Source organism: Paramisgurnus dabryanus, chromosome 21 (genome assembly GCF_030506205.2).
Source record: "Paramisgurnus dabryanus chromosome 21, PD_genome_1.1, whole genome shotgun sequence".
Taxonomy (NCBI): Eukaryota; Metazoa; Chordata; class Actinopteri; order Cypriniformes; family Cobitidae; genus Paramisgurnus; species Paramisgurnus dabryanus.
The window spans coordinates 28,360,651-28,376,466 of NC_133357.1; the positions used below are offsets into that span (position 1 = coordinate 28,360,651).

The 15,816-nt window shown below is 40.4% G+C and overlaps 1 protein-coding gene and 1 long non-coding RNA gene across 2 annotated transcripts in view; one reads left to right on the top strand and one right to left on the bottom strand.

Moving 5' to 3' along the window:
• LOC135775928 (alpha-2,8-sialyltransferase 8F-like) overlaps positions 1-15,816 on the bottom strand; it is a 1,056,838-nt gene that overhangs the window by 204,123 nt on the left and 836,899 nt on the right. The window lies entirely within an intron of this gene.
• Positions 9,521-12,165, top strand: LOC135776127 (uncharacterized). The gene is made up of 4 exons (XR_010544051.1): positions 9,521-9,642; positions 10,596-10,673; positions 11,528-11,605; positions 12,023-12,165. It is a non-coding gene; the product is annotated as an uncharacterized lncRNA (long non-coding RNA).

Sequence of the window (15,816 nt, forward strand, 5' to 3'; positions counted from 1 at the left end):
CCAGATATACTATATAAATTAAGTTTGACATTGACGAAACTGTTTTAAAAATAAATATTATAAACTTGTATGACTCGACTACGTGCACACACAGGTGCACAGCCACACACCCGAAGCATACTTTAGCACATGGTCTGTTCAAATTCAAAGTAACAACACAGTAGGCTATAAAAAACTGAGCTCAATGCTAAGCTTTTGTTGGTTTGTTTTTGACAAAGTAAAAGCACTAAAATCAAATATTGGCGTGAATATTGGTTTTAACCCCTGTAACCTTAATAAACAAGAATTATGAGCAATAGCACAAATAAATACAATAAAACTAAGTGAGAGAAATTAATAGTGCTTTCACAGAGAGGAATGAAGGCATATACACATTAAAGGGCATTCGAAAAGCCTCTGTCCACAATTACAGACATGTCTGAACTAAGCAGAGTAAATATTCCTGACTCTGCAAGGATTTGCTTGTTTACTAGCTAATTCATTAAAAAGGAGAGAAACGGGTTACACCACCCTAAGGGCATCAACAGTCATTACCTTCAGGATTAGAAAACAGCTTGCTTTGAATGAATGGAGAGGTCGATGTTTGACACCTGAAATTTGAACTCTTCTGACAGGTACTCATTAGTTTTGTCTTGGGACATTTGATTGAGCCAAGAATGCTGAACGAAAAACTACTCCATGTCTGAATGATCCTGCTTTAGTCCAAGGCCGTACACTGTAAAAAATGTCTGTAGAAATTACAGTATTACAGGGTATTACTGGCAACTAGCTGCCAGTAACTTACTGTAGATTTTACATTTATGTTATTTACTGGCAACAGTTTGTTCAATGTTAAATAAACACGTCAAATTTTCAGTCTTTATCTTCTACAGAAAGTTACTGGCAACCAGCTGCATAATTACAGCTAATTTTTTAAAGTGTAAGTTTAATTTGCTTTAATGGTTTGTGTATTAATTTACACTAATAGTCACGGCACTCAAAAAACAGATTCTGTATGCATTGCAACATAGTAACCTAATTCATTTTACAAAACACAATCCATGTCTGGGCGCGACTATGAGTGCATCCCAATTCAGGGGCTGCAGCCTTCCAAGGCCATAGCCTAATAGTGTTGCAGTGTAACACAATATATGTAATAAGTATGCAGAAATGTAAGCTTTCAGAAATGTCTCATTGAAAGTCTCATTGTTCTGCTTATATAACCTGGGTAAAGCTATCCTATCTCAGTCCTACAATGGGTACATTAACATCACATAACGTGTAATTTTCTGACAGTAAACTGTGTCTTTATTTTCACATACACAACACACACTTGTCAGCATCTGCCTTTAAACAAGCTAACAGTAAACATAAAATAATGTGTGTTTAGAGTGTCTGTTTGTTGTCATGTTTTTAAATAAATAAGTTATTTTCATTGCCATTAAAGTGCAATTACTGAACATAAACATTTGCTTGATAAAAGTTCATGTGGAACTTCTATCATGCACATGCATTCAAAGTCAGTAAGTCGCAGAGTTTTGAATGTTGTTCATCATATAGTATATAAGCATGCTGAACTTCATGCACTGCCGCAAGAACAGACAAGCGGATGACAGTTCACTGCATTGTTCACTGAGTCACTGAAGAGGTGGTGGCCTTTTGCCACAAAGTAATTACTTTCCTGAAGACCCCTGAACACTTTGGGCTGTTTGCCATGGATTTGCAGGGCTGACTAGACAGAGAGCTTCCTTGAAAGCTGCTGGAGAAATCGACGGCTGCCACGTCCGCAAACCACCAAGCGGCCCTGTTGGTCACTGCTACATAAACAGGAAATTATTTTCTTCAATGATTCTGCAGGCTGTTTGTGAACATCAGGACTAATTTAATAGTTATGTTACGGATGACCGTGTTTTAAGAAAGGGAATCTGTTGGTATCATCATATGAGTCTCTGTATTGTCTCACATTAATGCAAATATTTATGCATTCTCATATATCAATGAAAGATATATAACAACAGATTATCTGTTTAGAGAAATCACCATATTCCAAAAGAAAACAGAATTACTCACATACTTGAATTACAATAAACATTAATAGTACCATGTACTGTATTTTGCATATAATATTCACATATAATACTATGTCTCAACATTTTAAATATATGTATAATTTAATAAGTCTTTAACTCTCAAACTTTTTAAGCTAGCTCAAGAATTATAACATGTCAGCCAAACACACATATTACACACACAAACAAATATTACACTTTCTCATACGAACCAACAGATTCCCTCTCTTAAAACACTGTCATCTGTAACATAACTATTAAATTAGTTCTCAAACATCAATATAGTATTAATTTACATTGAGTTTCACATTTATACACTTCACATTTATATGACCATATATGGTCTCTGAAATCAGTAATCACACTTTCATCAGTGGTACACGTGACACACACGCATGTTAACTTGAACGAACCTTTAGACACGTATATTTGAACAATTAATACACTTTACACAATGACACTTGCCATTTACCACAGCTTTTACATATATAAAGTGTATTTAATTACAATTACTCATCTCATACCTGGTTAGGGGAGATAAAGAGTCAATAAAAGACACAGGACACGGAGCTGCTGCAACATCATCTGAGTCTCTTGCTGAGTCCCAATTCGCCTACTTGTAATACGACCTAAAAGAATGTACTGTTTTTGTGAGGATAATGTAAATACTTTTGAGTGTGTAGCAAAAGAGTATGCACGTTCTGGGACATACTTCGATGACATCATGCAACGTGAACTAAAACGTGGTTGCCTAGTTACGCACACCAGACTGTTAACAATATTTCATTCATTCTTATAACTTATGTCCAATATAAATTTAATTACTATTCCCATCTTTTTTTCGCATCAATACATTTTACAATGTGTTCTACCAAGTTGAGGAGTGAAGCAGAGCGTCATTAGACCCAAACGCAGGTCGTTTGGGAGGCGGGTGGTTCTGACGTTCATGTCAATGTGTGTAAAGAAAGCTACTTATTTTAAAGTCAAAATATTTAACGTTTATAGTATAACTGTTGTAAAAACGTATTTTATACTTAATTGTATGCTTATGTATATAAATCAAAAATACCCAGATGAAAATGAACCATGCTTTTACTAGTGTAAAAGTGTAGTAACCATGTTTCTTTCGTTGGACTAATAAAGTTAACATTTGTACAGCCACAGTATTAGTACAAATACCAAGAGGGTCAGTGTGGTTGCTCCTCCCTCCTGCACGCAATGGGTTGTGGGCAATTTTAGCCCTTAGAGTGTGCATTGATCTGCACTTTGAATTCTAACCGGAAATAGTAGACCTCCGGGTATCTTTGGGATACTCATTACTTCTCAACGAGAGGACCCCCAGGAATGCTCGATCAGTATTGTGCTTTTATATCTCCAGCACCTCTTGGAGAAGAGGCTGTCACCACTTATCATTAAAGTAGATATCGCGGCAATATCCGCGCATCACGTACCCATAGACGGTAGATCTGTGGGTCAGCACGATCTGGTCATTAGGTTTTTAAGAGGTGCACGGAGGCTGAATCCTTCGCGCCCTCCCTCTATTCCTCCTTGGGACTTGTCCATGGTGCTGCAAGCCCTTCAGGACTGCCCTTTCGAGCCTCTGCGGACGGTGAGCGTCAGGTTTCTAAACCTTTGACGCTCCTCGCATTGGCTTCTATTAAAAGGATAGGGGATCTTCATGCATTTTCGGTCAACGATTCGTGCCTTCAGTTCGGGCCGGCTGAATCCAGCGTTACACTGAGACCCCGGCAGGGCTACGTGCCTAAAGTTCCCACCACTCCCTTCAGAGATCAGGTGGTGAGCTTACAAGCGCTGCTTTCGGGCAGACCCAGCCATGGCTTTGTTATGTCCTGTGCGTGCACTACGTGTGTATGTGGATCGCATTCAAAGCTTTCGGACCTCAGAACAGCTCTCTGTCTGTTACGGTGGTCAGCAGAAAGGGAAAGCTGTCACTAAACAGAGGATGTCTCATTGGATTGTAGACACAATCGCCCTGGCTTATGAGAAACAGGGCATTCCTTGCCCTTTTGGGTTGAGAGCCCATTCAACCAGATGCGTGGCTTCATCTTGGGCTTTGGCTCGTGGTTCCTCGCTTTCAGATATTTGTAGAGCTGTTGGCTGGGCGACACCTAATACGTTCACTAGATTCTATAGTGTTCGTGTTGAGCCGGTATCCTCTCGAGTTCTCTCGTCAGATCAGTGAGAACATCGAGGAACGGCTCCTGTGTCGGCTTGGAGCCCTTCTTTTTGGTGCTGCGTAAAAACCGCACCATTATGGAAGGCCATCAAGGCAAAAACGTTACAAAAAATGTTTTTTGTCTTCTCCACCGCTTGGTGGCCGATGTTGCGGAGCATCGGCTGCCAGCCTCTCACTAGGTGTATCCTTGACTATCTGGGTGAGGCTAGCGCCCACATTGCGCCCCTAGTGGTTTCTTTGTGAAGTATTTCCGTGGAAAGTTTCTGATTTACCACGTTTCCCTTAGCGGAGTTCGTCCCGCGCCTCTCTAGTGTTGCTAAGAGAGTGTATTTTTTTATAGACCTCGTGTCTTTTTATCCATCACCCTAGTGGTAGACCCCTAGAGGGTTTTCTTTCCGCAGCGATCTTAGTCCCGCCTGACGAGTTCGCTTCCCAGTTCGCCTAGTCACTATCGTGGGTTAAGGAACAAGTAGTGACCGGCCTCTGCTTCAACCCCATTTCCGTTCCCTTAAAGAGGAGAGTCGGAGGGTTTATGCAGGCACTGGAAGGGTCAGCTTCAGTGGCGCTTTGGTAGGGATTCCCAATTCGTCGGTCACGACGTGACGTCGTAGTGACCGACTGAAAGGGAACGTCTCGGTTACATATGTAACCCTCGTTCCCTGAAGGAAGGGAACGGAGACGTCACGTCCCGTCGCCACAGTTTGCTGTTCCACTGCTGATATCGGCCGGACCCTTTCCTTCTGTCCAGCTTTCTCAGCAAAAAATAGCTGATTTGATAACTGCACCAGCCGCTCATTAAATACCTGTGCGGCGGGGCGGCGCCGGCAGATGCAATTATCTGCATGCCAAGTTCATTGGCATTTTAAAGGTTTCTCGAAGCAGATAGGTCACCCGCGAAGCGGTTCCCAATTCGTCGGTCACGACGTGACGTCTCCGTTCCCTTCCTTCAGGGAACGAGGGTTACATATGTAACCGAGACGTTCTCTGCAACAGCCAACTGTACATGTTGTCACTGTATCCTCCTCCAGGCCACTTTATCCTTGCAGACAGAGAGTACACATGCCGCTGGCACCCACTCCCCCTCATCACTCCCTACAAGAGACCAGTCCAAGGTTTGGGAGGGCAGTGCTTTAATGCTCATCATTCAAGGGCACTCTCTATCAAAAAGTGTGCTTTTGGAATGAGAAAGACCAGGTTCAGAGCCATCTTTCTACATGCGCTGGAGGTGCACCACACCTTTGTGCCTCATATAATCACATCACAATGCCATTAGAAACATACAGAAAAATATTAAATTTAAACGTTAAAACCAAAAAGGGTGTTTTACCTAGCACCACTATCATGTTGTAATTTAGGCTGACACTTAAAGAATACACTGTTGTGAATTGTATTAATAATTACTACTATTACAACTACAGACATGGAAGCCATTGATTGAGTCGGAAACCAGATGAAGGACTCAGTGGTGGCCAGTGGAAATATTTAATCAAAGCATACAGCCTACATGATGTCCCACTGAGAGACGTTACCAGGTTTTTGTGATAACCCATCTTGTTCCAGCAGGAGCCAGGGACGGACTGGGGCTAAAAAACAGCCCTGGACTTTTTCCCAAATAGGCCCATCATCGCCCCTAGCCGTACGCAACAGACACAATGATTTCCTGATACTATGCCACAATACTGTCAGACTATCAGACGTTATTTAATATTTTGTCAATGTAATATTACACTTTGATTTTTAATATGGATGTGAAATAATGAAAATGGCTAGGCCCTATATTAATTTTGTCTGTAAAGCTTTCACAAACAACCACCCGAGGGGTATTGCACAAAAGCAAGATAAGGGATTAAGCTGGGCCTTTTCTGTTATCCTGGCTTTCTTAATTCTACTTTTGTGCAATACCCCCCTGGTCTTTGCCAAATTTCACAATACTAAACACAAATATGAAAGACAAGAAAAAAATGCACTCTGATAGAAGACAGACAGAAATTGCAAGCTAGGATTTTTTGGTTAAACTAATATTTGGTCAATTATTTAGCCCCTTTTCTTGTATATTAGCACGTTTAGTGTGGTCACAATGTATGCCTGATATTTTCCGTTTAATTCAATACCTTCAAGTCTTCATTGTAGCAGAAAATGTGAGCTCACTATAATCTCTCAGTCAATGAAAGAAATGAAAACCAATGCAATACGATGAATGTCCACCCACAGACTGTTTGTAAACAGGGTTGGATAAATATTTTTTGCTTTGATGTGTGTGATTTTGGTTAGATGACAGTTGTAGGTTACAGTTTGACAAGAGTTTACAGTTTGACAAAAGCACAATGTTTTGTTTTATTGTGACTGCACACAAATATAAGCAAATACTTTGCAGTTTGAATGATTTCCCATATGAACAAAATGACGGAGTATGTATTGTTTTTACGTTTCCACTGTTCAATCGCGCCTGCGCCTCTCTTTCTCTCCTACACGCGCGCACACACACACACACACACACACACACACACACACACACACACACATCACGTCTCTCTCTTACAGTAGTTGCGCATTACGTTAATTTTCACGCAAGTTTTATTTATTTTTATATCTTGTATATTATATTATAATGTCACGTGTCCTGCTACTACTGGCGCTTAGCTCTTGTTGGTGTGAAGTTAACTCGGTCTGTCCTGTCCCTCATCATGACCAGGCTGTGGATGCTCAAGCTCGCGGACATAGAATCTTGCAATTCCAGGAATCCGTGGACCAATCACGGCTAGTAGGCCGACTCTTCTTCCTTGTTTGTTTTTTTACACGTAGCAGCATATAAGTGATCGTATTAGTGCCTCTGCTGTTGGCTGTTCATATTGCGTTATTTTTTTTGCCGTCGTCCAGGCAACGGCCCTCCGTTAAACGGCCGTTCTGGACTTTTCCAGAACACACAGATTGCCAATCCGTCCCTGGCAGGAGCACATAGGACTCCCTGCACAGCTAAAAAAGGGGTGAACCAAACCCAAAAAAGAAGGATAGAAGAAACTGTATATTCCTATTTATTTTGTTTTTTTATTTTTCCTGTTGTAAAGATGCATGCACAAACAACATCAATAAAGTGAAGTGTTTTATTTATTTTTCAAAGTGACACATTCTCAAAAAATAAATGAAAATAAATGTCATTTTTCAACTCATTTTTTAAGTAGCACGAACACCTAACACTGGACACTTGCAATCCTAAGAGAGAGAGAGAAAAATCATGGCAGTTAATATAAAAAGAAAAACAACACCACAACAGTTCAGACCATAATGTACATACTTTGTACTTTTTCTTTAAATTGTCAAACTTTTTGGAAGGCCACAGCCCCTGAAGTGGGATGCACCCTATGTGATGCCAAGTCTGGGTCCTTCGGGTGGAGTAAATTGGCATCAGAAAAAAATGACAAGTACAGTTCACTTCCTGACTGTAAAAACTGTCACCTTTAAAACTAAGATTGGGGTCAGTCTTTCCAGACTTACGTATGACTTCTTTGTAATGTTTGGACAGATTTATGCACTAAACTTCAGCTATCCCATGGGACTGACCAACAGATTTGAATTTACTCAGAAAATTGTACTTGGTCTGGAAGATGTTAAACTTTTACCCAAGTTGCAGACTCTCAAGAATGACTTAATAAATAGGTGTGGCCTTATTAAATGCATTTCCCATGTAGTTCAATGTGCTTTCCTTCTGTGAAAAGAATGCCTTAAAGTTGGTGCATGTTTTCCAGCATGTGGCCCAAACTACATAATGTGCCTTTGTACACTCCTGAACAAAATTTTAAGACCAGGAAAAACATTACAAGTATTCGCATTTTGCGCTAATGGATCATAACCAGGTTGTAAGTACTTCTTTAAAATCTCAAAAGAAGAAACAGGAGCAAGAGACAAAAAGTATAGAGTATGCCATTAATTGAAAACTGCATTTAAACTCAAATAGGCTGTTTATCAGCTGAGCAAACGTTTAAGCCCATAGCTTTAAGAAGTTTAAATCTGCACAAAAAATGGCTTTCATATCATTGTCCTCCAGACAGTCAAACTGCAATGGCAAAGGCAAAAAGGTTGTCTTACTTTGAGCGTGGCAGGATTGTTGAACTGCACAGGCAAGGGCTCTCACAGCGTGCCATAGCTGCTGATGTTGGGCGCAGTAAGAAAGTAATTTTAAATTTCTTAAAAGATCCTGAGAGTTACGAAACAAAAGTCAAGTGGTTGACCCAAAAAAAAATGTCTCCTGCCCTGAGCCGGAGGATCCGACAGGCTGTTCATGAAGTCACAGGCCGATCCTCAACCCAAATTAAGACCCTTATTGATGCTGACTGCAGCCCAATAACGATAAGACTGCATCTGCAAGAGAAGGGCTTCAAAAACAAAAAGCGTCTTTAAAGACCACGTCTCCTCCCACAACACAAACTTACTCGTTTGGAATTTGCAAGGGAGCACCAAACATGGGACATTGAAAGGTGGAAGAAAGTTTTATTCTCTGACGAGAAAAAATATAACCTGTATGGTCCTGATGGCTTCCAACGTTACTTGCATGACAAGGACATCCCACTGGAGATGTTTTCTACGCGGCACAGTGGAGGAGGCTCCATCATGATCTGGGGTGCTTTTTCCTTCAATGGGAAGATGAAAAAAAAATGGAGCTTCAGGTCTTGCAGGGGCGTCAAACGGCAGCTGGCTATGTGGATATATTGCAGCGGGCATCCCTCCTGACTGTGGGCTCTCGTCTGTGTGGTAATGACTGGGTCTTTCAACAGGACAACGCTAGAGTTCACAATGCCTGCCTGACAAATAGCTTCTTCCAGGAGAATAACGTCACTCTTTTAGACCATTCCATTGAGAACATTTGGGGATGGAAGGCAAGGGAAGTTTACAAAAACGGACATCAGTTCCCTACTGTAGATGCCCTTCGTGAAGCAATCTTCACCACATGGAGCAATGTTCCCACAAGCCTCCTGAAAACAGTCGCATCAAGCATTCCGAAAAGAGTTTTTGAACTAATCAACAAGAATGGTGGGGCTACTCACTACTAAATCCTTTTTGACCCTTTTAGTTTTGTTGTGGGATATTTTTGGGTTATGCACTCTAAAAACTCCTGGGTTATTTCTTCAACCCATATTCTGGGTTATTTGTGTTGGGTTAAAATTATGGGTTATTTTTTCAGAGAGTAACCATTTTCTGGGTTATAGGGCTAATATTTTGACCCAATTCCTGGGTTGTTTGGGTTTCTGGGTTATTTTTCAAAGGTTAACCCATGTTCTGAGTTAACGCCCTGCCCCCCGCTGTTCTGGAATTTTCTCACAACAGTCGATTGAAATAACTGTCACCGGAGTTCGCGGCGCGCTCGATCCGTTTTGGCCTGGGCTTCTTCGTTGTGTATTCAAGGTAAGCAAGTATTTTAAGTGTCAATGTAACGTAAACTTTCTGTGTCCATGTCCCCGTTGCTTATCTCATTGTTATAATACCGGTAAAAATACGATAAGTACAGGGCAGCTATGACTTCGTGCAACGTTAAGGGGGTTAAGGGGGAACACCAGACGGGGAACACCGGACGGGGAACACCGGACGGGGAACACCGGACGGGAAGCGCCGCGCCGTATATAAGACCACTCGAGGTATCCCGCACTTTCTCAGATTATGGCCAGCAATATTGTTATGTTTAAGGACATTATGGAATTAAGATATATCAGTACTATGTTATGATTGTACTGTATAATTAAATACAATCGTTGCTGAGTCTGCAGTCTGAACACTTTACCTCAGAGCGTCCGTAAACTGAATGAATTTAGGATATCACCTGAAAATCCAATATCAACCAATTTTCATGAAAGTAGCTCATTTCTGTAAATGAATGTAAAATTTAATGTACATTACAGCACATGGTGAAGTCTGTATATACATTAACGACGAATTTGAGACAAATACGTTAAGTGTAAATTTAAAACTATGTACATGGCGCTCGGCGCCGCAGACAGACGCAAAATGGCGCCGCCGGTAAACACACATACTGTACCCTGTGTCTCTTCGTTCCCTATAGCTCGCGAGGTCGTGAATCAGTTTATCATGTACACAGGTTCGGGCACTGGTAAGGACTTTAGCTCGCTTGACATTGGGACACTGTTCACTTATTATCCTGTGATGTGGCTGCTTAAGCGTGTTGTGATCACTCACAGCTGTTACTCATCAACAACCGGCAAAACCAACCGTTGCTTTGAGTTATGTTTACCAGCTGCACCATGCTTATAATATTATACAGTGTTCTACTGGCTGAAGTAGTGAGATTTAAAGAAGCAGGTCAAGTCTTCAAATTGTTGCTAACCTCTATATGTTTTCTCCAGGTCTGTTTAAATGGACAGCTTTGTCACTGACAAGTTAACTGAGTGGCGGCTGTTTGAGCTGACAGAGACATTTTTGAGGTGAGCTTTTTACTCTTATTGCCCTCATATCATCTCTCTATACCTAAACATTTTTCTTTAAAGGAAAACTACACCGTTTTTCAATATTTTACTATGTTTTTACATCAACTAAGACAAAATAATACATCCCTGTCTTTTTAATGCGTGCAGTACATCGTGTACAGCATGTCGTGAATGTGTTAGCATTCAGTCTAGCCCCATTCATTCCTTAGGATCCAAACAGGAATGAATTTAGAAGCAACAAAACACTTCCATGTTTTCCCTATTTAAAGACTGTTACATGAGTATTTAAACGAGTAAGTATGGTGGCACAAAATAAGAGGTGACGATATTTTAAGCGGATTAAAAAATGAGAACTATAATGTATGGCGGTAGTGCACTTAGTTTGCAGCACTTTGACCTCTGGTGCAGTAACATCACTCCTGTGAACTCTCTCATCTTTTTCAAAATCAGTGTGATGAGTGATGATGTTACTGCACCAGAGGTCAAAGTGCTGCAAACTAAGTGATCTTCCGCCATACAATATAGTTCTCATTTTTATCAGCTTAAAAAATTATTTAGTGCCACTAGATTTACTGGTGTAACTACTCATGTAACAGTCTTTAAATAGGGAACACATGGAAGTGCTTGGTGGCTTCTAAATTCACCCCTGTTTGGATCCTAAGGAATGAATGGGGCTAGACTAAATGCATTAATAACGCGCTGTACAAAGATGAACTGCATGCATAGAAAAAAGGATGTATTATTTCGTCTAAGTTAAGGTAAGAACATAGTAAAATATTGAAATACTTTTTCTTTAATAGGGCTTAAAGGGATAGTTCACCCAAAAATGAAAATTCTGTCATCATTTACAGGCCATCTACAGGGTTGAGAAGAAGACTATCCGGCATTCCACTGAAGAGTCCCTGACAGCGTTCATACACCAAATGTCTGTAAGTACAATGGACCAGTTTCTCAGCACTACTCTGAGAGAGAATATTCTTAATTCTATAACTATACTGTTCATGTGAAAGAAGGCTATACAAGGGACATGTTTCATGTGGAAGCTAAAGGGTGAATCCTGGTTTAAAAAACAACTTCAAGGTTCCTCGCAGTTGTATTTCAGTTTTGGTAGCAATCTGACTAAAAAGTTAAGTTAAAGATGTTAAGTTTTATTACTCAGTGGTTCTCAACCCACATTTTCTTGTACCCACTCAAAATGAAGACACCAATTAAGAACCACAGCTCATTTGGCTTCCTTGTACAGTTAGTATCAGCATTATAACACAAACTGGTAGTCTATTATCTTGCTTACAATTTACGTTCTACACAATATTCACTTTATATCTTTCTGTCTCTGTCTGTTTTAGGTTGGAACAAATATGGTGGAATACAGTGGCGGCTCGTGACTGCTCATCAGAGGATGCGCTAATTCAAAATAAGTGTTCAGATTGTCACGTGTGTGGTTCCCTTTTCCAAAATATGTGTCCTGCGTGTCGAGAGATCCTGTGTGCATCACATGTTTTCAAAATAAGTGCCTGCTGCACACGCGTCAAAACCGTTTATGATAAAAGAGACGCTCATGTTTCTAAAATACACGCCAGACACTTCCTTAACAGTAAACTCCTATTATGCATGAGATTATGCGAGTATCTGGCAAACGCGAGCATCTGTTTTATCATAAACCCTTTAAACGCGTCTGCAGCAGGAACTTATTTTGACATGACACGTGATGCACACAGGATCTCTCGATGGGCAGAACACATATTTTAAAATTACAAACCACACACATGACAAGCTACATACATGTTGTGACGAACTTTGCATCGAGCATCCTCGAATAAAGAAGTCACCGGCCAGCACTGGTGGAATACCTTCAGCAATCGAAGCCGTTCCCCTCTGGGAGATCTCAAGCTGCACACAACCAATGTTTGAAGACTTAAAGCCTCAAGTTCAATCCAATTATTGAATGTTGTCAAATGTTTGAGAGTTGTTTATTATTCTATTTTTCCTTTCTAATGTTATTACAGTGTGACCTAAAATAAATAGGTCCAAGTGTGCATTTTTATATAGAATTGAATTGAATCCAATAAAAATTTAAAACTGCTTGAAGTGTGTAAGTGTCTGAATTTTTCTTTTCTGAAATAAGGCATAGTTACACAATTTAGGTTATCTTTGACCTTTGGTTAAAAAGGATCTACTAATTTCTGGGTTTTTCCACCCAGATATTGGGGTTGTTCTTTTGACCCAGAAGTTGGGTTATATTAACTACAATTTTGGGTTATTTTAACCCAGAAGTTGGGTCAGGTATTTAACCCAGAAGTTGGGTCAAAAAGAATAACCCATTTTTCTGGGTTGAAATAACCCAGAAATTAGTTGGTCCCTTTTTAACCCAGGAGTTGGGTCAAAAATAACCCATTATGGGTTGTTTTTGACCCAGGAGTTTTTAGTGTGTGGTCTTAAACTTTTGATCAGCTGATAAACAGCCCGTTTAAGTTTTAAATGCAGTAAATTGCTTACTTTCTACTTTTTTGTTCTCTTGCTCCTCTTTCTTCTTTTGGGATTTTGAAGCAGCAGGTACTACCTGGTTATGATTTACCAGCATAAAATGAGAATACTTATGATGTTTTCCCTGGTCTTAAGATTTTGTTCAGGAGTGTATTTCCTAAGGTTATTTGACATTAATGTGACACTTGTTCATAATTATTGTTTGTAACAAGTAGCTCTAGGCAATATTTGTAAATGTAATTCATTTAAGTCAATTTTCCAATACAAAAAAAAAAAAAAAAAAAAAAAAAAAAAAACTTACAGACAATGCTTTGTCCAAGAACCCACAAAGTGAAGATGGAGCGGGATTACACTCATGTATCCTCTTGGAGCACTAACACAACAAATATGGCTGACCACCACATGGTCCACTTAAATAAGATATATACAACAGGATGCAGCACACACACTCCCCACCTGACATCTTTCAGATGTCAAACATTAGAAGCAAATAAATCTTGTGTCCATTTAATAAAACTAACCACAAAAGTCCTTTCCCTCTTTGCTCAAAAGAAGAATAATTGCAGAAATTGGTCTCAAGAATAACTTGGGAACACCTTCTCGTACAGTTTTCACCTCAATCTTCCTAACTTTCCCATCATCACTAGGAAAAGTTTTGGTGATTAGGCCAATAGGCCATTCTTGTCTCTTGACTTGGATGTCCCTCAGCAAGACAAGATCTCCTTCTTGCATATTTACTTTCTCATGAGTCCACTTTCTTCATTTCTGGAGACTACAGATATACTCACTTCTCCACCTCTTCCAGAATTCGTTGGCTAAATGCTGGACTTGTCGCCACTGTCGTTTATAGAGATCACTGTCATCAAACTGTCCTGGTGGTACAGTATGTGCTCCAATCTTCTGCGTAAGAAGCATAGCAGGAGTGAGAATAAGAGGTTGTTCTGGATCTGAAGATACAGATGTTAACGGTCTTGAGTTCACTATTGCAGTGACTTCAGCCATAAAAGTTGTTAAAACTTCATGGGTAAGTTTGGATCTGAGTTTGAGAAACATAGCATCAAGAATGCGCCGAGACACTCTCTCCCAGCTACCTCCCATGTGTGATGAATGTGGCAAATTAAATACCCAAGTGCAACCTTGCTCTGAAAGATAGCTTTCCAAAGATTTGTAGGCACATGTAGAATCAAGCTGCAGTTCTCTACTAGCCCCTTTGAAGTTCGTCCCACAATCAGACCCCAATTGTTTTACAGGTCCTCTAATTGCAAAGAATCTTCTAAGGGCATTAATAAAGCTAGATGCATCCATTGCTTCAATCACTTCAATGTGGATGGCTCATGTACTCATACACGTAAAGATAACTGCCCAGCGCTTACTGTAACTTTGTCCTCCCCGTGTTCTTCTTGTAACGACAGACCATGGGCCGAACACATCTAAACCCACATAAGTGAAAGGGGGATCTGTGCTCAAGCGATCAACAGGTAGATCTGCCATTTTCTGGTCTTCCAGTCTACCCCGAATCTTGCGACATATTATACAATTGTATATTACACTGCTAATAGGCCTTTTACCACCAACAATCCAGTATCCAGCTGTCATAACAGCCCCCTCTGTAAAATGACGAACTTGGTGGCAAACTTTCTCATGGTAATACTTGAGTATAGAGGTGATGTCTACCTGGAATTATAATTGGATGCACCTCCTTAAATGGAAGTTGTATTTTTGACAATCGTCCTCCAACTCTGAGTACACCTTGAGAATCAATAAATGGGCAGAGTTTAACCAGGGAAATGTTAACTTAGCGTAGCGCAAGTTCTACCAGGAAACTCGAATGTTACGTCATTCATTTCACAAGGCGCAATCAATCATCCCTGATACTGAGAGTATATAAGCCTCGTACTCACCTGTCTTTGCGTTCGCAGATACTGATGCCAGCATTTACACGCTCGATGTCCAGTGCATATGTACACTAATGCGTTAGTTACCCATAACACGCTGATTTAAATGTTGAGTGATTTCATCGGGCATTCGAACTGTTTTCCTGGGATTTTCTCATTTCGTTTCGTTTCACCTGCACCATCGCGAGGAGCTCTCACAGAAGGTCAAACACTTAAAAAGGGAAGTCTGCAAGCTTCCTTAAAAGTGTGTAACCCTGCAGTACACAGGGAAGGATACCACAGGCCATTTCTTTTTATGAACATTGTAAGAACATTTGGATGATCTGTAAAGTGTAACTATAATATTAATTGACTGTCGCACACTCTGAACGCCCGCAGCGGATGTCAGTAATCATCATTGATTGGCGAAGCGCTGCACCTGCACGCTGGCAGTCGCCGTAGCAGGTTTGGAAGAATGCCGAAGGTCGATATCTCCCTCATCACAGGATCTTTGTCTTCTATCTACAATACGAAATGCTCCGCTAATTATTAATTTTAAACAGTACGCGTATGTTTTGTGAAGCAAAGACATTGAATCGACTTTGATGAACGGCTATTGCTCGCAAATTTTTTTTAAATTTTCGATCACAAATTAAATACGGCGTGTATGCATGACATGCCGCAAAGAGGCGAATGACATGGTCTAATGCTCGTGTGTTTCATTGGAATAAGGAATGCGCAAAGTATACGAGATTCATCTGAACTGTCCCTTTCAGTGTTTA